Raw genomic sequence first — 27,356 nt, forward strand, 5'->3', positions numbered from 1 at the left:
ACATAAAGTACATGCAATCCTTTTAGAGAAGAAGAAGCTAGGCTGGGGTAACTATAAGAAGCAGATCCTGCCCTACAACAAACACTTTTTTATTCTTCAGCATACACTCACGATACACTGTGCATTACATCTTACTCAATATTAAGCACAGCCTGACCCCTCTTCACATATGACTTAGCTCCTGTTCAGAATCCACCCCAGAATCATGAAGGTCCAAGTGCGTTCAAAATCAACATGCTACAGATCCTATTCACAATTCCATTTACAAGTGCTCCCAATGTGAGGAGGTTGAGTTCACTCAGCCACATTATGTGCCGCAGAGCCTACCCGATGATGAAGCATGCCACCGGTGAACCGTGGTGGATGAGGGTTTTTTAAAAACCTTAACGATTCCAAGTTCAATTAGGTTTTTCTGTGGCAACTCACTCCTCTTAGACCTTTTTGATTCTATGAACGGTTTATTTTGCCAGGTCAAAATGGCAATTTAAAGTGCACTACAGGCTGCAATGGCAGGCCTGAGATATGTTTGCAGGCTACTTTAGTAGGAGGTACAAAGGGTGCTGCTACTACCATTTAATTTACAGAGCCTGGCGAATATATAGTACTAGGGACCAAGCATGCAAATTAGGTATAGGCCAATTTTACCAAGCTTTAGGGAGAGAGCTCAGGCACTTTGTTACAAGTCAGCAGGGGTGAACTATACAGATTCCTAATGCCAACAACAAGGTCAGGGAAACTGGGAAGAGAAGGCAAAAAATCTGGGGGACTACCACACCATAGATGCCAGGTCTAACACCAGGTGTTGGGTGTACATGAGCAGGTGGCAAGGACACATAGACAAGGCCAAGAGGGTTATTACATAATTGTGCATAATTATTAAAATAGACTAGAGTTACATTAACAGGCTGACAGGATTTCTGTTTGGGTAGATGTAGGATGTAGGAAATGTATCTTTTCCTTGAGCCCACAGGGCAGGGTGCATGGTATTTAAAAATAGAACATGTAGAAATATAATGTTAACATTAACACTGGACGTAGTGTATAAATGGGAAGGTTTGTGCTTGGCAAGAAGATGAACTTACCAGGTCAAAATGGCACACACAGGCTCTGCAGTGGCAGGCCTGAGACACGTTATAAAGAGCTACTCATGGGTGTCACATTCAGTGCTCCAGGCTGACTGGGAGCATTTGATTTACAGGCCCTTGGCTCATGTAGAGCACTGCACTAGGGACAGATCAGTAAATTAAATATGCCAATCATGGAAAAGCCAAATATCATTCTATTTTAGACACAGAGCACCTGCACTTTAGCACTGGTCAGCAGAGAATAAGTGCATAGAATCCTAAAGCCACCAAAAATTTAGTTCAGCAAACAGTCGAAAACAAGGGGTTTGAAGGCAAAAAGTCACTGGAAACAATGCCAAAAGATGCCAGGTCTATCAGAGCACACTTTATATTAGAGGTATACCTCCATTAAGTTGAAGGCTCTACTTCAGGAATCCCTATATTGCTTGCTCTAGAGTTTGGGATCTATTATCAAATATGATAAAAAAGTGGGTCAATGTTTTTTTTCATACCATTTAAAAAGCATATACTTATATGTAGAAACATAAAAAAAATATGAACTTACCGGCAACATTGAACTATAATGGTACTGCTTAGGTAGGGACTTTTGATGTGATGACCACAATGCAGTGACTCTCAAAGTTGTTCATTGCGATATAGTGACACACCACCATAGCGGAGAAATATCTCTGGGCTACTGTCTCATTATGTGCGTCAAACGTCTATGCCATGTTTTTTAATCCCCAAGCTTGTGGTGATGCTGTTCTTAATTCCATGAATTTGAGATGTTGCTGCCATACAGCAAGGCAAGCTAATTAAATTTAATAAGAGACACAGACACAGCAGGCACAGCAACAGGAAGTTTGAATACAGCAAGTGCTGAAATAGTGTGGTCACATTTGTGCATGACAGCATTTGCATGTTTTAGCACATTAAATACATCCATGTCTGTTTTTCCCTTTGTGCTTTTTTAAACTTAAGGGTCCCCTGAATATTCCAAATACCTTGGTTATAAAACTCTCTAATATTTTGTCTAGACAGTAGTCTGCATTCAGATCCTATCTTGAAAGATCAAGGAAAGGGTCTACAAAGCTGAGGTTTAAACGCTCCGGTGATGCACGGAGGGGGCTGATCCAGGTACTGGTATTGCTGAGCAGTGCAGAGGTTCACCCTGATCCCTTTAAACAGAGGGCCTGTGCCCTTTCTGTGCCTAACTGTTAGAACCGGGGGTCTCTAACTGGCAGAGGCATGCACCTGTGTCCAAGTAGGGACCCCTGCTTCTAGTCAGGGTAAGGTGGATGCACACTTTAGATAGACGCTGTTTACCCCCTTGGTAATTTAACACAAGCAGACAGGCTATGTGCAAAGTATTTGTTTTCAACACACACAGTAATTCAGTGAAAACTCCAAAAATGGACACACCTGGGTAGAAAAATAAGGTATCTTTATCCAAACTAAACAATACCAAAACGACATAAATTCAACATACAGGTAGTAAAATACGACTTTAGAACCATTATTTCAAAAATCGAACTTGTAGTGAACAACTAGCTCCACCTGTGGCTTTTATAATGTCATGACAGGCAATAATCCAAAGAACGACCCCGGCCGCTAGGTGATGGTATCGGGCACAGAGTCACACGGACCCCCAAACAATAGTAACTTTAAACTAAGTCTTTAGACAATGCATGGCTTTGTGGAGATGAGGCATCATTGTTTAGGTCGAGGTTGGCTCCATCGCTGCCAAGAGGGAGGTGAGGCATCGGGCCCGCAAGGAGGTGACATGTCTATTCCAGGAGAGGAGAAGTCAGCTGCGTCTGCGGTGAGTCATCTTGTCCGGCGAGGCAATGCGAAGTGAGAGACTCGTGGAGTCACCCTCAGCGGTTATCAACTCCACAATAACAGGATACAGGCAAGCTCCTAACCGATCAATGAGCTCCTCAGCTCTTCGGATGGGGTGTGCATCAGTCCTGGGGACGTTATTGAGCCCACAGTAGTTCACACAGAACCGCAATTCAGGAGTGGCACCAGGTGCCACAGCTTTCGTAACTAAGACCATGGGCTGCTGGAGGACTTGATCACCCCTAACGCCACCCTCTTGGAAACTTCTTCCTTGATGCTAGGTCTGACCTTGTCAGCCAACCTGTAAAACTTGAGTTTTACAGATAAACTGTCTCCAGTCTCCACATCATGGACACACCAATTGGTGATTCCTGGAGTCAAAGAGAACAAGGAGGCAAACTGTACCAGCACCTGGTGACAGTCCCTCTGCTGTTATGGGGTCATGGTGGGAGAGAGGTTCACAACATCCACTGACCCATCATGTTCCTTGGCAGGCAGAAGGTCGGGAAGCGACTCACTCTCCTCTTCCATTCCTTTATCTATAGCCAGGAGCATAGTCACTTCCGGCCTCTCAAAGTGAGGTTTGTGGTGGGGTTCACGTGCAGGAACCTCACACGGTTCCTAGGAGTCTACAAGGTCACCAAGTAGGTTACTTCACACTTGTGCTCCATCACCACAAATGGCCCAGTTCACATGTCTTGGAGCACCTAAAGCTCCACTGGTGCCATCACCCACACTTTTTGGTCAGGCTGAAACTCAACCACAGTGGCATTCTGGTCGCACCAAAGTTGCATCTCCTCATGGCTGGCTTTCAGGTTCGCCTGAGCGAGCTTCCTGAAGCGCTGAGTTTGGTTCCTAAAGGCCAACATGTAGCTGGACACATCTTGGAAGAATCTTACCAAGAGTTTTCTCCCATCTCTCCTTTACAAGACTGAGAGGCCCTCTCACAGTGTGCCTATACAAAGGGACTTCACCCTGAGGATTTCTGAGAGACACGATGTAGGCAAACTACAAGCATGGTATGAAGACATCCAACTTACATCTCATGGGTTCTGAAAGACCCTTTATCATGCCTTTCATGGGTCAGTTGAATCTCTCAACCAACCCATTTCCTTGGGGAAGGTAAAGCATGATTATTTTGTACAGTACCCCGCACTCCTCCCACAATTACATCATATATCTAGATATGAAGTTTGTACCACGATCAGCGACCTCCTCTCTGGGGAACCTCACACAGGAAAAGATCCCCATCAATGTGAGGCTCACCACAGAGGCCTTGATTGTCCTGAGAGCGACAGCTTCTGTGTACCGGGTAACATGGTCTACCAAGACCAAGATATACTTGTTACCTAAGTAGTTGGTCCCAGAATCTTAAAAAATCTATAGGTAAAGGGAACACTCTAGAGGAGCAATTGGTATTGAGGCCTGCTGGAAGGAAGGAGGTGTCCTTCTTTTACTGGGCCATAGAGGAAGTCATTGATGGTGATTTTAAATTAGCTGGAGAATTGTGGGGAGCATCTATACCAGGTGAAGACTGGGAAGATCTGTGGCAAACTTCCTTTAACACCTTGTTCACAGTTGTAAAGCCAGCCTAGTTTTAGGAGGAACCACTACTTCACTGCACACAGAGCTTATTTATCTCCTTCTAGACTTTCTAAAATAGCAAAGGGTGCGACCTGGTGAATGCCTCAGATAAACATATGTTTAAAGATTGTCCAGCTATTTCTGAATTTTGGGAGAAAGTATGGGCAACCCTAGCTGACATTTTGGGAACCCTAGTCCAAATTTCCCTTGCCCTGATCATCTTTGGCATAGCCAGTGAAGTCACAGGCTTTGCTAGGGGGTTTCTATTCTAGGCAATCCTGCTGGCCAGACGAGAAATATGTAGGAGATGGGTAGAGAGTACTCACCCCACTCATTCAGATTGGCTGTCCTCCTTATTTTAGACCTCCAATATTGATTTGGGGAGATTGCAGAATAGTCAAAAGAAAGCACTATGGGATTGGTTGCTTAATTGGCCTCCTTTCTAGTTTTTGGGCGAGTTTATTTATCTATTTAGGGGTTTAAGTTGTTGAGTTATCACTTTGAAAACTAAGCTTTGCTCTTCTCCCAGTTCCTACATCTTGCTGGCCAATAGCTACAGTCTTCAGGCACGTTCAGAAGAGAGTGTGACCACCCCCTCCTTTAAAAAGAGAGGTCAGCGACATTTTGTACGTTTTGTTATATACCGGTGGGCGGGCGGTGTCCCTCGGGTCTCATCTCGATTGCCTGCGTCTCTTGAAATTGAGTAATGGTAATTAACATCCTACTTGTTTTAATCGACTGGAGTCAGAGGCGAATGAGGATTTAAATTAAAAAAAAAGAAATAAAAGGATTTTTTTTTTTTTAAATCTGTCAAGTCCTACAATGTTAGTCAATGTGCCTTTGCATTTTGGGCCACAATCTGTGAAAGGTCTTGTCACTCCCCAAAAATCCTGCCAAAGGCACACCATGAGCCAGACCCAGTAGAAAGGTCCTGATGCGCTAGGGTACCACCAGCACATGGGCTGATCCTGGCTCAGCAATCTAGGGTCACTATGTAGGAGACTAATCTCCCATAAATTCAATGAGATCCTGTCTGATAACCTGCTGCCTGGTCTGCATCCTGCTTCCGGAAACCAATAGTAGAGCACTCCAACTGCACCTTGCCGAACTCCTTCCTGGTGGGACCCCCTTCCTGCTGCCAATAGGCTAGCTCAGGTAGGTCTCCCAGCTTGGCCACTTGCTCCTCTATGGGTTCCAGGGCATCCCCCTCAAGGTCTGCCTCCTCCTGGACCGTGGGAACTTCTGGGGTGGTTTTCCAGTGCCTTCTTCCCTCCTTTTTCTAGCAGGTACCTGGGTCACTGTTTCAGGCTCCTGGTCCTCTTGACTACCCTTAACTTGCTGCCATTGATCGAGGTGTCACACATGCCCACTCAGGCAAACCCAGCTTCTCCAAATTAGCCCTTGTTCTACCTCCTTCCAAGGGGAAATCTCCTTGTCATTGCCAAGCAGACTGTCAACAGGTATGGAAGGACGCAAAATGACTTTCAAAGGACCTGAGGACCCCCAACTCAAAGAGAACCTGCTCCACCTTACACAGGTGCTCAGACAGGGGCGCCTCCTCCATTAGGGTGGAGGAGCATCGCCCCACTACTTTCTTGCAGTGCGAGAAGCAGAAACATAAAATGGTAAAACTACCATTCTATGTTTCTGCATCTCGCACTGTAAGAAAGCAGGAGGGTTTGGTTGGGGGCAGGGGTGGGAGGGCCTGCTCATGGGCAGGGGAATGGGCATGACTGGTTTGGTCGGCCCTCTGGGCCGACCAAACCAGTCATGCACACTCAGCCTTTTCTCCATGTAGACAGCATGCAGCCTACATGGAGAAAATAGCCTCCCAATAGGCGCCTGGCTGGTCGGTGTCCCGTGCCATAGCAGCATTGTGATTGGCTTAAGGTAAGGGAGGGAGACTGCCTGCTTCCTGTTCGTGCCGGAGGCAGGAGAGCAGGAAAACATGAGACCCTGCAAAAGGTAGATTTTTTAATTTATGAACCCCCACTCCCCGCAAGACCCTCCCGTGCAACCCTCTACCCACAATTTATGCTAGTCGTGATTGTGCTCAGAGTTGGAGAAGCACATTGGGGATGACCTGCTCCTTAGACACCCATTGTCACCTGACAGTTGTCACACTGGCTCCAGTGTCTCTCAGAGCTTGCACCCTCCTCCCATTGATGGTCACCCACTGCAGGTACTTTTTAGTGTTATCCAGCAGGCATGTTTCCTGGACCATCTCTCTATCTCCTAATGAGATAAAGGTCATCACAGCTGGCTCCCCACCCTCACTAGGAACCAACTCCTCCCCCAGCACTGCACTAACTAACACCAGTGATGGTGCACCAGTGGGTGGTGGTTGTGGCTTGGGATATTGGGATCCCCCTGTATGTGGCTTTCCTGACCACATGTATAATACCTCCTGTGACCCCTGTTGCCTGGAGTACCCCTGTGGGCACGGCCTCCTACCACTGGGAGGCTGGGAATATTTACTGTGGAAACTATTTTGGGGCCTTTAGAGAACTCATTTTGGTTACCCTTGTTCTGCCCACTCTTCTACTGGGGACCCTGCCTACTGTTGACTGGGGTCTCCACACAACCCTTGTGGACCATGGTACTCATCCAGTGGTCTGCCTCTTCAGCAAGCCTCCTGGGGTCAGTCTGCTTACTATCCATCAGATGATGGTGTAGCTCTGAAACACAAAGACTATTCAAGTGCTCCCAACCAATCAGATTGTCAACCTCTGGTAATCAGTAACCTTGCTGCCCTTTATGCAACCATCCAGTGTTCTTTAATAAAGATTCACACATTCAAACCATGTTCTGGACTCCAGCTTCTTGAAATACCTAACCTTTTCTTTATACTGATCAGGTGTGAGCCCATACCTGAGGCATAAAGCCTCCTTCATATTAGGATAGGTCAGAGCACCCTCTCCTCCAAATGTTTCAGGGTGTTCCTCCCATTGGCCTGAAAGTGTTTCCACAGGCCCGCTCCCAATGCTTTTCAGGGACCTCATTCATACGTAGTGCTGCCTCATAAGCTGCAAACCAGGCATATATGTCTACCCCTTTCTGAAAATTCTGTACTAGGTCTTTAGGCATGTAGAGTGTACCCCTTTGCACTGACTGTACACTAACACCATTTGCACTAGACTTTAACTGATTGGCCTTGACGTACAGCTCTCTCATGCTCAATTCATGTGCCAAGATCAATTTCTTCTCCTCTAAGGCACAAGCTTTCTCACTCTCCTCTGCCATCTTATCCTTCACTATGGCAGCTTTTTGGTTCTCCATTTCAAGCTGCTTTGTCTGGAGCCTCATAACTTCCAATTCATGATCCATGACCCTTTGCCATGCCTCCATTTCCTCTGGTGACATATTCTTGGAAGAAACATTCCTGCCAGCCAAAGAGGCTGCTTTCCCAACAGACAAATCCTGGGATATGAAGCTGCCCTCTGGTACATCCCCATCCACATCTGCATCTGCCTCTCCAGCTTCTCTGGCCTCCCACAAGGCACTCAAGGTCTTTTGCTGCTTCTGTTTCCGTGAAGCACTCTTAATGAGGCATCCACAGTTTCTGCAAACATTTTTGAGCTGTTCTTCTTTGTGGGTGCGGGTGGAGACAGCATTGCGCATCTGAAAAGGGCCCTTTTCAGATGCAAGGAGAACTCCTCCCACTACTCTAAATGCAGCCAAGGTCTATTAAGCTCAGCTCTGAGCCATCCAGAAAGGGCCAGGCACATCTCAACCCCTCTGTGGCTGTCTACAGTGAATGCACATCCATAGTCCCTGTCACTCCAGAACCAGACAGTCAATCCATAATCAGGCAGAGGCACACAGAATGGTCAACACAAAATGGCTACTTTCTAAAAGTGGCATTTCCAAACACACAATTTTGAAAGCAACTTTAGATTTGTTATTAGATTCTGAGTTCAGGGAGCATACATGTTATTCCTCTATCTTGTCTTATAGGATAGATAGCCTGCAATATTAAAAAAACAATATTGACTGTTTTTCACTATCAGGACATGCCACACACACTAGTACATGTTCTACCTTTGACATACACTGCACCCAGTCCATGGGGTTACCTTGGGCTTACCTGAGGGCTGTCTGATATGTAGGAAAATGGAAGGTTAGGCCCTGGCAAGTGGGAGCACTTGCCTGGTTGACATGGCAGTAAAAACTGTGCGCAGGCGCTGCAGTGTCAGGTCTGAGTTATATTTAAAAGGCGACTTGTATGGGTGGCAAAAGCAGTTCTGCAGGCCACTAGCAGTACTTGATTTGCAAGCCCTGGAGACACTTTACTATGGGCTTATCAGTAAATCCAATATGCCAATCCTGGACTGTTAATTGGTGTCAAAGTGCTCAAAGCATCCAAGCCAGCATAAACAAACTCCAGCACAGCATCAAAAATACAGGAGGTAGGGGAAAAAAAGCCTGGGGAAACCACGCCAAGGATTCCAAGTCTAACACTAACCATTAGTCAAGTGCCGCTAACATGACGCCTGGACGACTCAGATGAGCTCCACCAGTGTAGACAACAAGAAAAAGGAGAAACCATGTTTAAGGCAAACACCCTAAGTTAGGTCCAATTACATTAAGGCAGTCTCAAATCCAGATTTATAGATCTACCTGAAGCCTCCCCTCTTCCTCAGTGTTTGACTTCTTTATTAGAATTGCCCCCGCTCCAGCTGACACGGCCATGGGAAACAGTAAAGTCACCAGTTCTCTGGATGTAGAACCAAAATACACAGATTCACAAAACTCGCTGCAACAACTGTCTCCCCAGCCCCTGCCCAGCTCACCAATCTCATACACTCAAAAAGTCAAAGAACTGACGGTAACAGCCCCATGGTCATACTTCCCTCCTTCCCTACACCGTGGCTGTGGAAGATTAGGGAGACACAATTATATTCCCCCAGTGTCACATTCATTGCAAAGCGCAGCCAGACAAGAAGGGAGTTTGGGGGAACCTGCTAATCAGCTGGACCCAGCAGTCCATCCCCCTCCCTTTCAAATCTAGGCAACCCAGCCTTAAGCAAAATGCAAGTGACCTAGGAAACCAAAAATCTAACCCCCGGGTACCCATCTGTTAACCAGTCCAATCTCGTCACGGGTTCTACACCTGACCCTAAACAAGTCACTATAGCCCATACTCAAGTACCAACCCCAGGGGATGCAGCAACAGCCCAGAATGCTGGTCCAAACTTGTAGACACACTCCAGGCAATCATAGAGGAAGTGAACTTTCACTCAGCAAACGTAGAGTTACAAGTTGACCTGTTAAACACAATGGAAATTTAAACCTCAGGGATAGACACCAAATTAGAAGCTTTAAATAAGTTAATCACCGGAGTTCAGAGAGACCTAGAAGCCACTTGCCTCATGCCACTGGGCGTCCATACTGGAAAACAGCGTTCCCTACCACAGTTTCTTAGTAGCCTCATCAAGGACTACACAAAAATACAAGTAAGTAGCAACAACCAGTAACCAACAAAGAAAGAATTCAATCACCTGCTCAATTACCTGCTCCCTTATCTCCTCTGAGACCATACAAGGTGCACATCCAAGATCCCTCCACCCAAACTACCTGCATAGCGAACCTCCTGACTTTCACTTAAATCACCCTCTTGAGGGTTGGAGTAACCCAAAATCCCTCTGCTAAAGCATCAAACTTGTCTTCAAGCCTTCTCCAACTTAGTCTTTCGTGCCACAGTTGGCTTCCCCATCCAACAATGTCAAGGGCACGCCTAGGCAACTGAAAATCCAGTAACCCAACAAACCTCCCCAGCAGCTTTAACAAGCATAAAAATATCACCCATCAATTTGACACCTCTCGCTAGGCCTCAGAGCCGCCAGTAATTAATGCAGGCCCTGTAGGAGGACCCAAATGCCCAGAGCTCCAACCCCTGGAAGATGCAGGCCGGGGGCGAAGAGGCTCCCAATCAAGTCGACAATAAAGGGACCCTGTCAAAGAGGGAACTTAAAAAGCTGCACAAACAGCGGAAGTGCACCTTTAAAACAGCCACGCAGTCAACAAAGGGTTCAAAGAGAAACTATTTCCAATCTTTACCAAACATAAAGCTCAGGTAGGAGCATCAAAGGACAGAGGATACCCCTCCACTGTCCCTGTCACATTGAGAATAACTTTCTCTTGAGTGATTTCCCCACTCCAAGCCCCGGTAGGGCCCGAGTTAGATGACTAAAGGCAAATACGTCTCCAGGGTTACTACATCAACCCCTAATGGATCATGGAGTTAATAACTCAAGGAAGCGTGGAGCAACTGAAGCAAAAATGGTACACATTGACCTTAGTCCAGCTCCAAAAATGGACAATCCCCCGGTCACTGATGGGCCAACATTGAATCAAATAGACAAAAAGTCCTGTTGGTGCCCCAATAGGCCTCATTAGGGACGTATGACATATTAAATCATGGAAACCTGTTGAAGTTTTTCAAAAACATTAAGTCTCTTGGAATCCTAAATTAGTTGTGTATCTCTTTGGCAGCATTTGTAAAACCCAGAGGATCCCAAATGACAGAACCCACGTTGATTATCATGGCATCAGCCAATTTAGCTCCACAATTGTTGAGAGAAAAAGAAACCTTCTGGGAATGGGGCATCAAGATCTCCCTTTCAATGACAACCGCTATCCATGACCATGATTATCCACTCAGGAGTACATGGAACTAGCGTTTCCAGAGAAAATGCCTCACCGGACAGTACCAGCTGTACGATACATCGCTGCCCCTGGAGGGTTATATGGAAACCTGGAAGTTCATCACCACACTAAGCAGCAAACGTTGCCCAAAAGGAGGGTTAACATTTTACATCTTACTGCAACTAAATTTTCAACTTAAATCAATACCCTTCCCAGAGAACTTGCTCCAAGAGGTCAAAATCAAGGGCTGGGCCCAAAAGGTAAATAATCCTATAATACTAATGAACATATATCTTAACCCAGAACATAAGTTAAAGCTGGCCGCGGCCTCAATCCTGGGTACAATAATTAACAACCCAAAATCAGTACATGATGCGCACTTCATAATAATCTTCGGGGACTTCAATTGTAACCTCTTCAACCCACAGGAACATGATGATAACTCTCAAGCAGAAGATGTAATAGGGAATATCCCCCAGCAGGCTTCGTACCTAACAGCATCGGGCTGCAAATATTAAATGGGAGCTTCCTAGGGGAAACACCCCCAGACTGGATGCATATATCTAAAAGGTCCTTCATGGTGATAGACTATAAGGCAGCTTAACAAGCCCTTTTCAAATACATCACAGGCTTTATAATTTAAGAGTGTGATGACAACTACCACAATCCTCAGTCAATTGCAGTAAACCTTCAGCCTGTCTTTCACACACCAGACAATATCTTATCCTCTAACTCACACTAATAAAACATGATACAGCTGCGATGACAAGCACAAAGGCAGGCAAAACTCAATCAGACTGCATGAATCTATAACGAGAATATCCCAACACACAGCTAAATGCAATTAGTGACAGTGAGCAGCACTGTAGGATTTTATTAGCAAAGCATGGCATCAAGAAATTCTCACCCTTCCTAGTAACTGCTTAGCAGAGAACTGCAAAAAAAGCATTAAAGCTGAAGAACCACCTGCTGAAACGTAAGCACCTGGTAAAGGAACAACAAGACAAAGAACGGAAACAGAGGTAAGAATACGAGAGGGCAGCGTGACTGGCCCAAACAAAAGCACCTTAAGACTTTCTGTGCAAAAATGTACCAAGTATGTAAACTCAGATACTCTAGAGACTTTTGGAAAGAGATCCATGGGTTAACCAAGGATAACGCCGTGGTTTGCAGTGTAAATTTAGGAGAGGAGGCTTGGACTCAAAACCTGCTAAAACATTATTCAATAAGGCCGGAAGAGCCCCCCACAACCTCAGATGATGGAAGTCAACATGACCACAGTTGTCCCCAGACTCAGATGCAACCACTAAACCACCCTGATCCAAAGGGCATCAACTGGGATGGGCACAAACAAGGAAGGTTGTCTCTCCAGAAAATACGACCAACTGTGAAAAAACTGAGGATGGGGGTACCCTAACAGGAAACAAGACCCAGTCGAACTGAATCAAAAACAAATAGAAACCATAATAAGGAGGAGCAGATCAGACAGCACCCGAGGGCTGAACAGTCTATTCCCACCTTGTACAAAAACAATTAATTTGAATTATGGGCAAAAACACATCTGCCTTGTCTTCAGTACCTTGAATTCCACCAGGAAGTTCCTGATTCATGGCAGTGATAAGTAATCCTAAACAAAAAAAGTATCCCACCTGATCAATGGGGACAGTCAGGCACTATTCTTAGCCAATGTTGACTCTATGGTGTCGAAGCATTGACGGTGAAAACAGTCTGTACCATACAAATGTCAAAAAGGTTTATTGCATAATTAATTAAAATCATTACAATTTCCACATAATAGTATTATGGTACAAAAAATGCTTACTAAAAAGATTAGACTCTTCATATGTTAAAAAGATGTAACATAGTTTTAAAAAGGGTTTCTTCCGGGGAAGCTCCCACCGGCGTTGGGAGTTCAGAAAGTTTTTACATGTTTATGCAAGGATTACCAGTCATTGGGATCAAGGCAGCGTTAATTAACCCGCTTCTTTCACCCTGTCCTTGTTCCACAAGACTCAGGCGTTTTTTCACTTCTTCCACGAATTTTGTTCCCCGGCATGCCAAAATAATTGAGCTCCCTCCCAGCCAACAAGTTACCGCTTGCCTGCAAGTGCGAATTTTTAAATCATTGCAGATCTGTTTTAGTAATCGACGACGTTGTACCAGGAGGGCCGGACAGACACACAAAAAGTGAGCTAGTGATTCTGTTTTGTAACCACAAAGTCTGCAACTCTCGGTCTGGTGGTTACATTTCCAGGATGGTACTAAGTCCTTCGAAATGTGCATACCCATCCTATAGGCTGTAAAGGCTCCTTTTATGTGCACATTGAAGTGAGAGGTTAAGTATGCATGCGGTCGTCCAGCTTTGAAGGAGTTGATTACGGTCCAACCATGTCGCCACTTGAGAAGTAACGCTTTGTCATCTTGGAAAGATTTCATCCTTGCTGCCTTGTTGGCTAATCTACTTATGGTTGCTTTATCCGTCACAGACTCCCATGCTCCTTCCAACCCCAGCTCTGTTACGCAGATTTTCAAATGTTTTCCCCAAGAGCACGGGGTTCCCTTCACTCCTTGATTTTTTATGGCTTCCCAGTTTAACCAATCCATTGAATTCGGATCTGCAGATCTTAACTTGTGACACAGTTTTATGAAGCCGCTCATGCTCCTATATTTCTGGTTTTGCAGACCGAATTCCAGCCTTACTTGCGGGGCTGAAGCACTCTTTGGCAGATTAAAAACTGCTTTATAGATTTTAGTTTGGAGCACATTTAGTAGGTCTATTTCCTTGCCACACCAGGTGACGAGACCATAAGACAGTGATGGTAAGATTTGTGCCGACATGACCTTCAAGAGGTGATTGTAGTTCGGGCAATTCATTTTTGTTTTTAGCAACCGATAAGCAAAGATTAGACTTTGTGCTTTTGAGCGTATTGCAGTTATATGCTCCGTTTGTTTTGCTCCCTGGGATATTGTTACTCCGAGGTATTTATACGAACCTTGTTCGTTCACCTTCGTCCCGTTGAACGTCCATGTGTAACTAAGTTTTTTTGGGTCTACTAATCGGACCACTTTGGTTTTTTCTTTGTTTAAGTCCAGTCCTTCTTGTCTTAAGTACAGTGATAAGATGTTTAAAGCTCTTTGTAGACCAACTGGGGTTTTGCTCAGCAGGACTATGTCATCTGCGTATTGCAGACAGGGAATTCGCCGGTTTGCCAATGAAGGAGGGTGCAGTTCATCTGTATCCAGCACGGTTGCGAGATCAGAAAGGAAAAGGTTAAAAAGGGTGGGCGCTAAAACACAGCCTTGTTTTAGGCCCTGGTAGGTTGGTATGTTCCTTGTTGTGTAAGCTCCATTTCCCAGTTTAACCTTTGCCCATGTATCTTCATGCAAAACTTTTATTGCCTGTATTAATTTTGATGGCGTCCCCCAAAGCTGCAATTTACCCCATAGACGCTCTTGGTTAACTCTGTCGAAGGCAGATTTGATGTCAACAAAACAGGCATATAATCGTGCGCCCTTTGCTGCTGTTCTATCCATTAATAGTGACAGGCAAGTTAAGTTGGTAATTGTCCCCATATTCCGCCTGAATCCTGTCTGGAACCAGGGGATTCTGTGAGATTCTTCGATCCAGTCTTGCAGCTTTAGGAGAATACAAGAGGCGTAGAGCTTAGCTTCAACGTCTATCAACGATATGAGTCTGTAATTTGTTGGGTTGCCATGGTCGCCCTGTTTAAATATTGGATGTATCACGTTTCCCTTCCATGATGCAGGTACCTGTGTGTCATGATAGATTTGGTTAAACAGTGGCGTTAGGGTTTCTGCCCAGAATTCCGGGTCATGTTTAAAGATGGCGTTGGGCAGACCATTTGGGCCTGGTGCTCCTTCAGCCTTTAGCCTTGAGATGATTTTACAGAGTTCCCCTCTTGTTGTAAATTCTGGGACTGTCATCTCCTCTTTTGAGCAATCCTTTATCACCGGTCCTACTGTACCAGTATTGTAAATTCCCAACTGGTCATTCTCTACTGTATTTATTGCCCGTGTGTTGTTTGGGAGGCCTGCTGTTGTTATACTGTAAAGGGATTGCACGTGTTGAGACCAAGAGTCGGCTCCTACTCCCGCTTCCTGGTAGAGTTTTTGTCCTTTATTTAGGTCGTTAATGATGCCCCAAAATTCTCGACTGTTGGGGTGTTTTCCTGCACTTAGCAATCTATACCATAGCTTCTCATTGTAGGCAGATTTTGCGGTGTTTAGAGACTTCCTATAGGCGCTTCTGGCTTCTGTCAGATCCCCTTTGTTGGTTTGTAACCCCAGTTTTTTTTGCCGTGCTAAAAGTCGGACCGCATTTGCTACCCTCCTTTTTTTTATTCTTAATTCGTTGGAAAACCAGGACTCCTTTTTAAGGGTAGACTTACTTGGTACACCTGAAGTTGCTGGAAATTTGTAAAGAAGGTCCAGGGCCAATAGCTCCCAATTATTTACCAGATCCTCCTTTTTTTGCAGCCCTAACTCGGATTTTCGAGCAGTTGCGGCGAGCTGGATCTTTTCCAGCATTTCTCCTCGCCATTTTAGTTTCTTTAAATTGAATTTAGTGGCTTGGTGGAGCAGACTTGATATTTTCGGTGCCATGTTGGGCGCGGTGTTTAGAGAGGTTATTTGGGGGAAGTGGTCGCTTTCTGGCCGTTGGACGATTTTGAAGGTCTCAATGTCTGGAATTAAGTCGTCACTTACTATTGTATAGTCTATTGTTGAGTGGACCCTTCCACTCAGGTACGTAATACCTGCCGGCCTATCCCCCATCGTATTGCCGTTTAAAATCGTCAGACCCAGGACTTTTGGATCGAAGGCTGACCTGAGGCCTCCTTTGGGCTGTCGCATGATTCCTTTTGCCCTATGTTTACCGATAAGATCACAGTTGAAGGCCCCTGAGATTAGTAGTGGAGATCCTAGGTAGGTTTTTTGCATCGTTTTAATCAGCGACGTCAGGCACATTTGTTTTTCTTGTTGTAACTTCCGATCCGGGTGAATATAGACATTGAGGATTATGATTTGCCACTGTTTGGGCCCAGCTGACGTGGATTCTGTGATTCTGGTCACTTGTACCCAGTTGAGGCCTACATCCAGTGTTTCTGATGACCAGTTGAATTTTTGAGTGATGTGAGTTGATAGACCACCCCGGGGGTGCCCAAAGTTTGAGTGTCTTTCTGCCGGGATGTGGTGGGTCTTAAAGCCTGGTATTACACTTGGTGCTAATTTCCATGTCTCCTGCATCAGGATTATGTCTTGGTTGGAAAAAAAGAATTGTGTTTCATGGTCCAACTCCATTTCTTGGAATTCATGTACGTTCCAAGTGCATACTGAAATTTTTGTTGAGATTATTTTGGCACTCTGCGTTTCCTCCCTCCTGCATGGAGACGATAAGAAATGCTTCTCCGTGTTAGGGTCCCTTTTTACACAGGAACTTTGGGACCCAGGACCAATCTGTATTGTCCCGATCGTGCTGCCTAGTTGGTTGGTTGGAATCTATCAAGCTTACCCCTTCCGCTATGCTTGCAGCGGCTGGAGAGGCAGCACGTGCTCCTAATAGACAGGAAAACTGAGGACTTTTTTTCCGTTACCCTTTGATTCGTTGTAGGTGTTTATTTGTAGCGGAAATGGATATCTTGGGCTTGTATTTCTTACAAGCGAGATTCCCCATGTTTCGAAGTGATCTTTTGTGGAGAATATCTTATCAGCGATGGCTTTTGAGGCCCACGTTGTGACGGTGACTTCAGATTCTATATGATGGGGGATTCTTTTGAATTCAACTGTCAGAAGGTCCTGTGATGTTATCTCATTTAACTCCTCTATTTCCTTGAATAATTTTAGTAAGTTGCCTCGGTTTAGGAAGTCCTGAGGCCCCTTTGATGGATATCCCGGGAAAAATGTTAGATTATGGAGTGTTGTTTCAGAATGGTGGAGGATTTCATTGGAATCTTTGGGCTGTTGAGACTTCGTAATTTCCTTGAGTTTGGGAATTGTAGAGGGGGGGTCTCGCTTCCGATCCGTATTAGCTGACGATGTCAGATTAGTTTGACTTTGGCTTGGACCTGGATTGAGATACCCCTTTGAAAAAGATTTTTGCCAGGTTTGTAGTAAGGCACAGGTGCGCTGCTTTTCCGAAATGGTAACGCACATGCGGGTAGGTGCCGTTTTAAGCTGTGGTCCTTGAGTTTCTCCTGACTTTTTATTTAGGAGGGATTCCGGATTCTGGCGGCTGGGCTGTGTTCCGGTGGACTTCGGACTATTATTGTCAGCCGGTTTTGACTGATCTTGTCCCCCTGAGTAGTCTCCCGTGTTATCTCTGGGCCTTATTTGCTCAGGGCCTCCCTTTTTGGTAATCCGGGTAAAATCGGCGTTTCCTTCCATGTGAATCTGGATGTTCTTTGTTACTGGTGTTTTTTCCATTGGGCCGCTAAGAGCTTCAGCTAGTACCAAGTTCATTGTGCTGTGTTGGTTAACAGATGTTATTGTTGCGCTCTGCCTAGGTTTGTCCTCCCTCGAGGGTATTTGGGACTCTCGATTTGCTGGCATATGAATTAGACCGACCTTGCCGTCTTGGGGCATGGTGGGAGAAACGGAATTGGAGTTCTGAGCTGTGTTAGCGGTAAAGATCGGAAACAGCTTCCCTGGGTCTGAAGTTTGTTGCTGCTTATACTTTAATCTGGCTTTCCTGGCCTTTTTCTTTTGTCTCTTGGTTGCTGTTTTTTCCTCCTTAGTGACAAGTTTTTCCTCTTCAACTAAAATTTGGGGGTGCAATGCTGGTTCCTGATCTTGTGCTGATCTTTCTAGCCCCACTTCCCTCAAGGTGTATTCTAAGTCCTTTAAGTGATTACTGGTTGAGAGCTCCTTTATAAATGACCTGTGGGGGGAGTGTAATTTTTCCGGGGTAAGATTTGTGATTTTTTCAACTGAATTGTGAGGATATCTTACCTCCCGTAAAATGTCCATCAGAATTGCAGGCAGACTTGCTAGTTTTTCAATGATTGAGCCACAACCGCAGCAAAGCTGTTGTTTATTAAACTCTGATTGGGCCTCTAATTTCCCCTGATTTTTTAATAGTGAGGTGAGTGCGTCCATTTTTGAGTTTAAGCCCGCAATGTGGCCTGCCACTAGACTGATGAGGTCGATTTGCACCTCCATTTTATTCGATTGAAGGTTCAGAACTTTTATGGCTTGATCTAAAGAGCTTAGTAAGGTCTTGATCCAAATGGTCGACTGGTCTTCCTGAGTCTTATTTGAAACTTTCGTATCAATGTCCATCGAGCTGCCCGACGAGATGGTTATTGGTGCAGTTTGATTTACGTAAGGGTCGTTTATTGTCATAATGTTACTGTCATTTATTGTGAGGTTTTGCTGGTTTCTTTTTTCTACTGGCCCTCGAGGAGTAGACATCGCCAGACCTAGACTCGGGTGTAGATTTTTCGGACTTGGCTCAGATCGTAAAGCTCTGCCCTGGGTTTCTAGGTACATTGATATCCTTTCCGTCAGTTCTTCCAATTCGGAATCGTTTGACAAAAACAATGGTTTGTGCCATGGGTCACTATCGCACGGGGATTCAGCGGGTAGGTTGTCCTGGCTTGTTGAGCCCTCCTTTGGTCTTGTCGGTTCTTTAGGATCATTTACTTCTACCACATCGGTAAGTGTTGTTCTGTCAGTTGTTTTCCGGCTATAGACCTTTGTGGTGGCATCCGTCATGGTGTGCTTTTGAGATTCTATGTGGTCGTTTTCACCTGCGTGGGGGTTTGGATGGTGTACTTGTGTGGTAATTGTCAGTGTGCTTCCCTTGGGTGAGGGACCCTTGGATAGTATACAGGGATTTGTCCCGTCGCTCCTGCTTGACTTGTTTTTGTCCAGAGAGGGTAGAACGTTAATTGGGGAAATTGGGTTTGGCAAGTTGCTGGCTTCAGCTGTTGACGTATAGATTGCTGCAATAGGATCTTTTAAATAAAAGAATTTTAGGAGCCCCGAGTTTCTTGCGAATTTTGACGTTGATTCAGGGGTGGGCGCTGAGACCAGCCTCTCCCTTTGGTCGGCTTGGGCTCCCAAAGATGTGTCGGCTACATTTGACTTCTTTGAATTTTTCGGGGGTTTCTTATTTTCCACCGGTCGTCGAGTTCTCCCTGACCTCATTGTCCCCCGGTTAGGGCTTTTAGCCCACTACTCCGTTCGGCACGACTTTTGTAGGTGAGTACGCTTTGCTCTCGCTCTTTGTCTTGATCTCCCTCTGCCTGCGTGTGTACGCTGCGAGTACCCCCCTGCCCTGTCCCCGGCAGGTGCTTGCTGTCTGGATGCCTCTGTTTTAGCACACGCAGGTTGGGGTGGCTGAGTGGGTGGGTCCACTTGGCCTCCGGTTCTGACTTCGACGTTGGCGTTGGCTCTGAGGCTCTCTGTCCCCCCAGCGCCTTTCCTCAGCTTCCGACTACAGGGTACCAGATCTTAGCCAATGGGTCCTGCCCCCCTTGCTCACCTACTTGGGTCTGAGTCGGTGAGCGCGTGGGGCAGGACCTTTAAGGAAAGTTTGACTACAGGGCTACCCCTTGACCTGCAGTCTCTTGGAATAATATTGAACCTTCGCAATAGTGCGGACAGGATATCCAACATTACCGGATCAGAGATAAGTATACCACTTACTAATCCGAATAAATTCAGCAACAGGCTGGCCTGCATTTGATAGGAGGGAGAAGGAGTAACCTTCCTGGATGTGAAGAGGGCTGTTTGAAGTTGAAGTTGAAGTTAAGAGTTTTGTATAGCGCTCGATCACCGTGCAGTTTCTTGGCGCTGAAGACAGAAATCTCCGGGGGGGATTCAGAGGAGGGCACTTAGGATGAAAAGGCGCGGGAGAAGGGGAAGGTTTAAGAGCTTTACGAAAGTCCAGATAGATAGGAGTAGACCTGATAGAAAAAGGAAGGGCATTCCAAAAGGGGGGCCAAGGTAGAGAACCTCATGCCTCCGAGTTTTTTCCTCCTAAAGCGAGGAACACATAAGAGAAGCTGGGAGGAGGAATGCAGATCTCTGTTGGGGACATAAGCTTTAATTTTGGAATTGATAAAGGCTGGCGCAGTGCCAGCCAGGCCAGGAAAATCGTGCAGCCCATCTTGAATAGGGATTATTCAAGGATGGGCAGCCAATGGAGAGTTTTTAACAACGGAGTGACATGGTGGAATTTAGGAAGTCGTTACATCAGACGGGCAGCCTGGTTTTGAATTAGTTGTAGGCGCCGGAGTTCGCATGCTGGAACACCTACATATAAGCCATTGCCATAATCAAGGTGTGACATGATCATGGCAAGGAAAATGAGTTTGAGGGCTGTAAAAGAGAAGAAACGAGAAATTTTGTGTATGGTTCGGAGAGTCAGGAAGCATGATGAAACCACAGTGCTGATCTGGGGGCGCATTGTGAGGTCCTTGCTGACTTTGATTCCCAGGGTTTTTACAGAAGCAGATGGTAGAGGGGGAGGACCAAGGGAGAGAGGTCAGAAGGCGGAGGTCCAGGGACTGGGAGAGCCACCCGTAAGTACCAACTCGGTCTTGTCTGGATTTAGCTTTATGTGGTTGCCATTCATCCAGTCGCTGATGAAGGTATTGATGGTTTGAAAGTTGAGAATTGAGACTGAGAGGGGGGAGAGATTAAAGATGAGCTGGAGATCATCGGCATAGTTGAATACCGTGACCTCCATTTTTTGCAGAGCAGATATGAGGGGGAGGATGTAAAGATTGAAAAGAAGAGGGGAAAGAGAGGAGCCCTGGGGGACCCCGCAAGGGACAGAGCGTGTGGGAGCAGAAAAGCCCGCCAGCTGAATGGCCTGTGTGCGGTTCTCTAGAGAAGAGGTGAGCCAGGCCAAAGCGGGTCCCCGGATGCCGGTGCCCTTGACACGGTCGAGAAGGATGGAATGATCGACCGTGTCAAAGGCGGCGGTCAAATCGAGGAGGACCAGAGCCTGAGGGGAGTTGATATCAGCACTCCCTCTGAGCTCGTCCAGGACGGAAAGGACAACAGATTCTGTAGAATGTAGTGGGCGAAAGCCTGCCTGGTGGGGAGCCAGGAAGTGGCTCTCCTCAATAAAGGCACTAAGGAGTGTGGTAACGTGGCTCTCCAGAATCTTTCCCAGGAACGGGAGTAAAGAGATAGGGCGAAAGTTGGAAAGAGAGGTGGGATCAGCACCTGGCTTTTTTCAAATAGGAATTACTTTAGCTCATTTAAACAGATCAGAGACAATTCCCTGAGTGAGAGAGTTATTGAGGAGAGTTAATGGGGTCTCAGGACAAGTGGAGAAAATCTCTCTCAAAATGTGGGCAAGGCAGCTGTCAGAGGGCGACCCTGATTTGACTTTCTTGAGCAGAATGGAGAAAATTTCCTTGGAAATCAGGGTGAATTGGTCTAGGAAGAAAGGATTAAGCGGCGGTTGGGGACATGAGAAGGAAGGGGAAGACGGGGGAATATTGAGCTTGATGGTTACAATTTTCTCAATAAAGTATTCATTAAGGGAGTTGCAGAGGAGTTGTGAGGGAACTGGCATGGGGGTAGCTCTGTCAGAGGTGGCTAGCTCATGAACAATAGTAAAGATTTCCTTGGATTTGTTTGCCGCAAGAAGAATCTTGGATGAAAAATGTTCCGATTTTGCATAAAGGATGGCTTGCTTATAGTCCCGGAGGAGAGTAATGTATTGCAGTTTTAATGCAGAGCAATATCCACGTCTCCAGTGGCGCTCAGCCTGCCTGAGTGCAAGTTTTTTGTCTTTAAGCTCGATGGTAAACCATCTATTGGCCTCGTGGAGGCGACGAGATCTAACAAGTTTAAGGGGGGCCACTTGATTGCAGGTTGCGGAGAGCCAGCTATTAATAGCGGCAACCTGAGAGTTGGGGGAGATATCATCTAGGGGAGTGAAGCTGAGAGGGAAGAGCAGAGTGTGGCTAAGTCCACATGGTTCCAATTACGTGCCCAGTTGTTGCTAGGAAGTGGAAACTTTGTGTCGATTCCTAGGTCAAGAGAGAAAGAAATAAGAAAGTGGTCAGACCAGGGGCAAGGGGTGACTAGAAGGGAGGAAATAGATAAGTTAGCTGACCATACCTGATCCAGGATGTGGCGTGAATGTGAGTTAGGAGGTGTGTATATGAGGTAAGATTCAGAGTACAGGGCGATTCTGTAAAGTCTTTAGACATATGATCTTCATGGAGGTCGGTAGGCCAGAAATTGAAATCGCCTAGAACCAGAACAGAGGAATTGTTGACCACGAGAGTGGCCAGCAGTTCCTGTACTGCAGTGTCACGCCTGCCAGCCCTTCCGATGTAATGTAGACCACGCAGACAACGCGAGACCACTCCAAGATGGCCCCGTGGTACTGCGCATGTGCGAGGGGATCGGGCAGGATAATTAAGCCTGATCTCCCCGATGCTCTGGGCTTCGCGCTCTAGTTTCCTCGTCGCTAGTGCGGCGCGTCACTACCGCATCGCCCGTCTCATTCACTTTGTTTCCTGTTGAGGATCCCGCCTGTTCGGACCCTTTTCGTTCCCGGAATACCGAGTAATCCTCGCCTAAGAAGCCTTTGCTTATATCATTTACTGAAGCGCTGCTGTGCTTCCCTGAACTTCGTTGTGCAGAGGTTAAGCTTTGGAATACCGCTTTGCATATTAATTGTGGTCTTGTTCCGATCCTCCCCTTTTTGTTTCCAAGCATTTTTCCCAGTGTCGGCTGTCTCCACTCAGAGTCTTGGGGCCCCCTTACCTACACTCTTGCGGATACGCCACTGGGCCGGACTACGGTTCCGTCGAGGGGCCGGCCTTGCAGGGTGTGGGTGGTTGGTGCTTACATTGGATTCTGGGAGTTGTAGTCCGCCTGGTGTTACACTTTTTTATGTTTTGATTCCTGTACCTTTGTCTATTCGACTGCTCTACTTGAAGGTTGGCATTCGTCACAGTGCTGGGAAGAAGATAACCTGGTAACACGCTTGTAGCGCACCTTTATTTTAACATTTCTTCTGTGAGGTTTTGTTGTTTCTTACACATACGCTCATTGCTCTTCCAGACACATTATTGCTGTGATCCTAAATAACTCCATTGGTTACCACGCTGCTAACCCGTTGTTTTCAAGGGGTAAGATAGCTCAGCAATATATATATTTCCTCAATTGCGTGTGGCGTATCCCATGATTACATGCTTTCATTTATGACAGACATCTCGTGATGCTTAACCGCATGCGTGCGGGCGGAATTCCGCCCGTACGCTGGGTTTTTCGTAATCGCACTTTACGTGACGAGCTGGGCTCGTCATGAGCGTGCGAGGAGGCTACGCCATGACGAGCCCAGCTCGTCCTGAGCGTCGAAGGGGTTAATCACTGTGAACATTTAGGAAGACAGATAACCCAGATCACCCCTTTGTTCTCACCAGGTAATAGGCTATATATATATATATATATGCAGAGTACTGTAGTTATTGTGTGTGGCTTGTTGTTGTACTAATTAATCATTCCTTTTAGCACCTGCTCCATCCAGAGAGAAAGCCGATCAAGAGGTCCAGTGTCTCTTCCCCTACTTACCTTGTTTTGTTCCCTCCTTTCCCTCCCTATCAACATTGCGTTCTAGTGTTCGATAGCCGCAATTGGTGTGGGGGTGATGGGTTGGGCTAGACTTCGGTTTCTGGCACTCCTGCGGAAACGGCCTTGGCTCCTTACATGCAGGGATGAAGTGAGGCATAGATTGAGGAGGTCGGTAGAAGAGTGCGCATGTAAGTGGGACCACAAGAGAGACGGAGCGGACAGCTAAAAAACTCAACAGCAGTAATAGAGGGAAATGACAAGATCTGGAACTGGAGTTCAGAGCGGGCAATTAGGGCCACTCCGCTACCAACCTTCCCCTCGGGGCGATCAGCACGTAGAGCATAGTATGAGTCAGGGAGGGCCGCTAGGACGTCAGGCAGAGAGTCATATGAAAACCAGGTTTCAGTAAGAAACAGAATGTCTGGTTTGACCGTATCTAGGAAATTAAAGAGCTCCAGTTCATGTTTAACCTCTGAGCGGGTGTTGAGAAGATAGACTGATGCTGCTGGTGGGGAATAGTAGGTAGAGGGGGGCCGGAAAAGGGTCTTAGGGGTAACGGGTGGCAAGGAAGAATCAGGTAAACCGGAATTCTAGGGGCAAGATATAGTGGGATTTGGTTGTAATATGCCGAGGTTTCCAATGCGTGTAAGGATAGGGGCATTAAGCGGCCAGTTGCCCTGGAGTGCCAGAAGTTGTTTGGAAGAGTAATTTAAAAAATGAGCATAGTGGTGGGCCCCGAGCCCCGGTCAGCCGCGGAAAGGCGCCGGACGGGCTTGCCTTTGGCGCATAGGCCCTGGATTAAGTAGGCCGAGGCGCGGAAGCTAGAGCGCTGACCTTCATTGATCGCCAGAAGTGGAAACAACCCCGGAAGCCCTCCAAACAATCGGCACACAGCCGTGTCGGACCGGGGCTAGGGGTGAGCGAACAGGTAAGGAAGCACAGTGGTAACAGGAGAATACAATAATTTATTTTTTTTATAGTCGTTTTTAAAAAGGAACAAAGTAGTAAGAGCATTCACGCACAGTTAGCGACCACCCACTGCCACCCGGTACTAGTTGCGTGCGCATGGGCCCTGGATTAAGTAGGCCGAGGCGCGGAAGCTAGAGTGCTGACCTTCAGTGATCGCCGGAAGTGGAAACAACCCCGGAAGCCCTCCGAGCAATCGGCACACAGCCGTGTCGGACCGGGGCTAGGGGTGAGCAAACAGGTAAGGCAGCACAGTTGTAACAGGGGAATACAATAATGTTTTTTTTAAAATAGTCGTTTTTAAAAAGGAGCAAAGGAGCAAAGTAGCAAGAGCATTCACGCACAACTAGCGACCACCCACTGCCACCGGGTACTAGTCACGTCCACTGCGCGTGCGCATGGGCTCTGGATTAAGTAGGCCGAGGCGTGGAAGCTAGAGAGCTGACCTTCAGTGATCGCCAGAAGTGGAAACAACCCTGGAAGCCCTCCGAGCAATCGGCACACAGCCGTGTCGGACCGGGGCTGGTGGTGAGCAAACCGGTAAGGCAGCACAGTTTTAACAGGAGACTACAATAACTTTTTTTTTAAAAATAGTTGTTTTTAAAAAGGAGCAAAGTAGCAAGAGCATTCACGCACAGTGTATGTGTAACACTGTGTTGCTTCCACAAAAGGATGGCTCCACCTCCTGCTGAGAGTCTGGGGCCCAGCCCTACACTATCAAACGAAGAGGGTGTGCACTGGCAGGAAGACACCAAGGTCTAGTTTGGACTGGGGTCAGAGCCCCATGAACACAAAGACTTCAAAGGCATTTGAGGGTATAAATGTGAGAGCTGAAACCCCTGAACTTAAGACTGAAATCCAGATTGAAAAAGGATTGAACCTACTTCGTGATCAAGAGGAACCTCTGCCAAAGAAGAGCAGCTGAAGAGACTGAAGAGAAGGACTGCCCTTGCTGTGTGTTCTGGGGCTGGCCTGCAGTTTGTTGATTTGACTAAGGAGAGGACAAGGGACTTTGCTGTGTGCTGTGTCCCCCTGCTTGTGATGACTTTGCTGTGTGCTGTGTCCTGAAGTAGCGTGTCTCCAAGGGCCAGAGGTGAGCTGGACCCCTGTTGTGGAAACTAAGGAACATTAAAGTTTCCAACTGTGTCTCAGTGACGCTTGGTTTGTGGGGCTTTTGCATGCCTGAGACTGCTGTGTGGTCCGTGGTATTGTTTACGAGGTGCCCCGTGATCGCATTGCCCCCACAGCGTGAAACATCATCCACGCTGTAGTGTTGCTGTTTGTGGCCCAAGCCGTCATCATAGCTGAGGCTGTGAGTTAGGATCATCGCGGCCAGCCCGAGCCACAACGTGCTATAGGATATCTGGAAGACTGCTGTGTGGTCCGTGGTACTGTTCATGAGGTGCCACGTGATCGCATTGCCCCCACGCTGCTGCATTGCTGTTTGTGACCTGAGCCGTCATCATAACTGAGGCTGTAAGTAAGGATCACTGCCGCAGGCCCGAGCCGCAACGTGCTAAAGGATTTCTTGAAGCTACAAAAGCTGCAAGGTGAAAGTGATCGTGATCGTTGTTCATGGAGGGGAATCTGATCAGGATCGTCAACGAAGGAGAAGGCTGCACAGTAACCCGTTCGGCTACATAGTCACCTAACAACAGAGCTGCAACGTCATTGGGCCGCCCATCAGGACTAGGCCTGGGCGGTAAATTACGCTCTGCTCACGGAATTTGGGTAATTTCGCGTTCCACGGAGAACGCAAAATTACCCAAAATGTTACGTTCCGCAACTTCGCAAAATGTTTTGCTTGTTCGCGTTCTCAAATGCTTGTTTGCAAGATATTTCCCCTCAAACACGCAAACAGCGATTGCGAACAGTAAAAAAGCATCGCGAACAAGCACTTCCGCATGTTCGTGGAATTTCTGCGTGTTCGCTGAGATTTTTTAACGTTTCGCGGAGATTTGCGTAACGTGATTACGCAAATTATGCCCACCCCTAATTAGCACGTTGGACGAGTGGGGAGAGAGAAAGAGCGAGGCAGCACACCCTCCCAGATAAGGCTTGGACTCCGGTCGGGAGCTGCAAGCATGTGTGGCATGGGTGGGAAGGCGTGCAGGAGGAGTACAGGAGTGCTCCGAGCTCTCTCCCGCTGCACAGCGTTAGACGCGCTGAGTCCCCGAGCGGCCCGTACCTGCCCAGTAGTACCGGAGCCGCCCCTTTAAGCTTATGACCGTTGACTCTGGTGTTGGGGCCTAGTGGAGTACTGAGTTGACAGCGCAGATTGGCGTACTGCATTATTCTTCGCATTACGAACTGCCTGATTCTTGCATTACGAATCGCATTATTCCTTGCATTACGAACTGCCTGATTCTGATACTTGCATTACAAATCGCATTATTCTTGCATTACGAACTGCCTGATTCTTGCATTATGAATTGCCTTAATCTTGCATTACGAACTGCCTTATTCTTGTATTACGAATCGCATTATTCTTACATAACGACCTGCATTATTCCTCCGTTACGAACTGCATTAGTACATGCATTAAGGACTGTGTTATTACCGCATTACGAACTGCATTACGAACTGCATAGCATTGCATTAGGACTTCAGTAGAACATTCTGAACTGCTCATTATTACCGGAAGATCCTCTAAGTAATTGCTGGCCTAATAACCGGCAAAGTGAA

This window comes from Lissotriton helveticus, chromosome 7, assembly GCF_964261635.1.
Source record: "Lissotriton helveticus chromosome 7, aLisHel1.1, whole genome shotgun sequence".
In the NCBI taxonomy this organism is placed as follows: domain Eukaryota; kingdom Metazoa; phylum Chordata; class Amphibia; order Caudata; family Salamandridae; genus Lissotriton; species Lissotriton helveticus.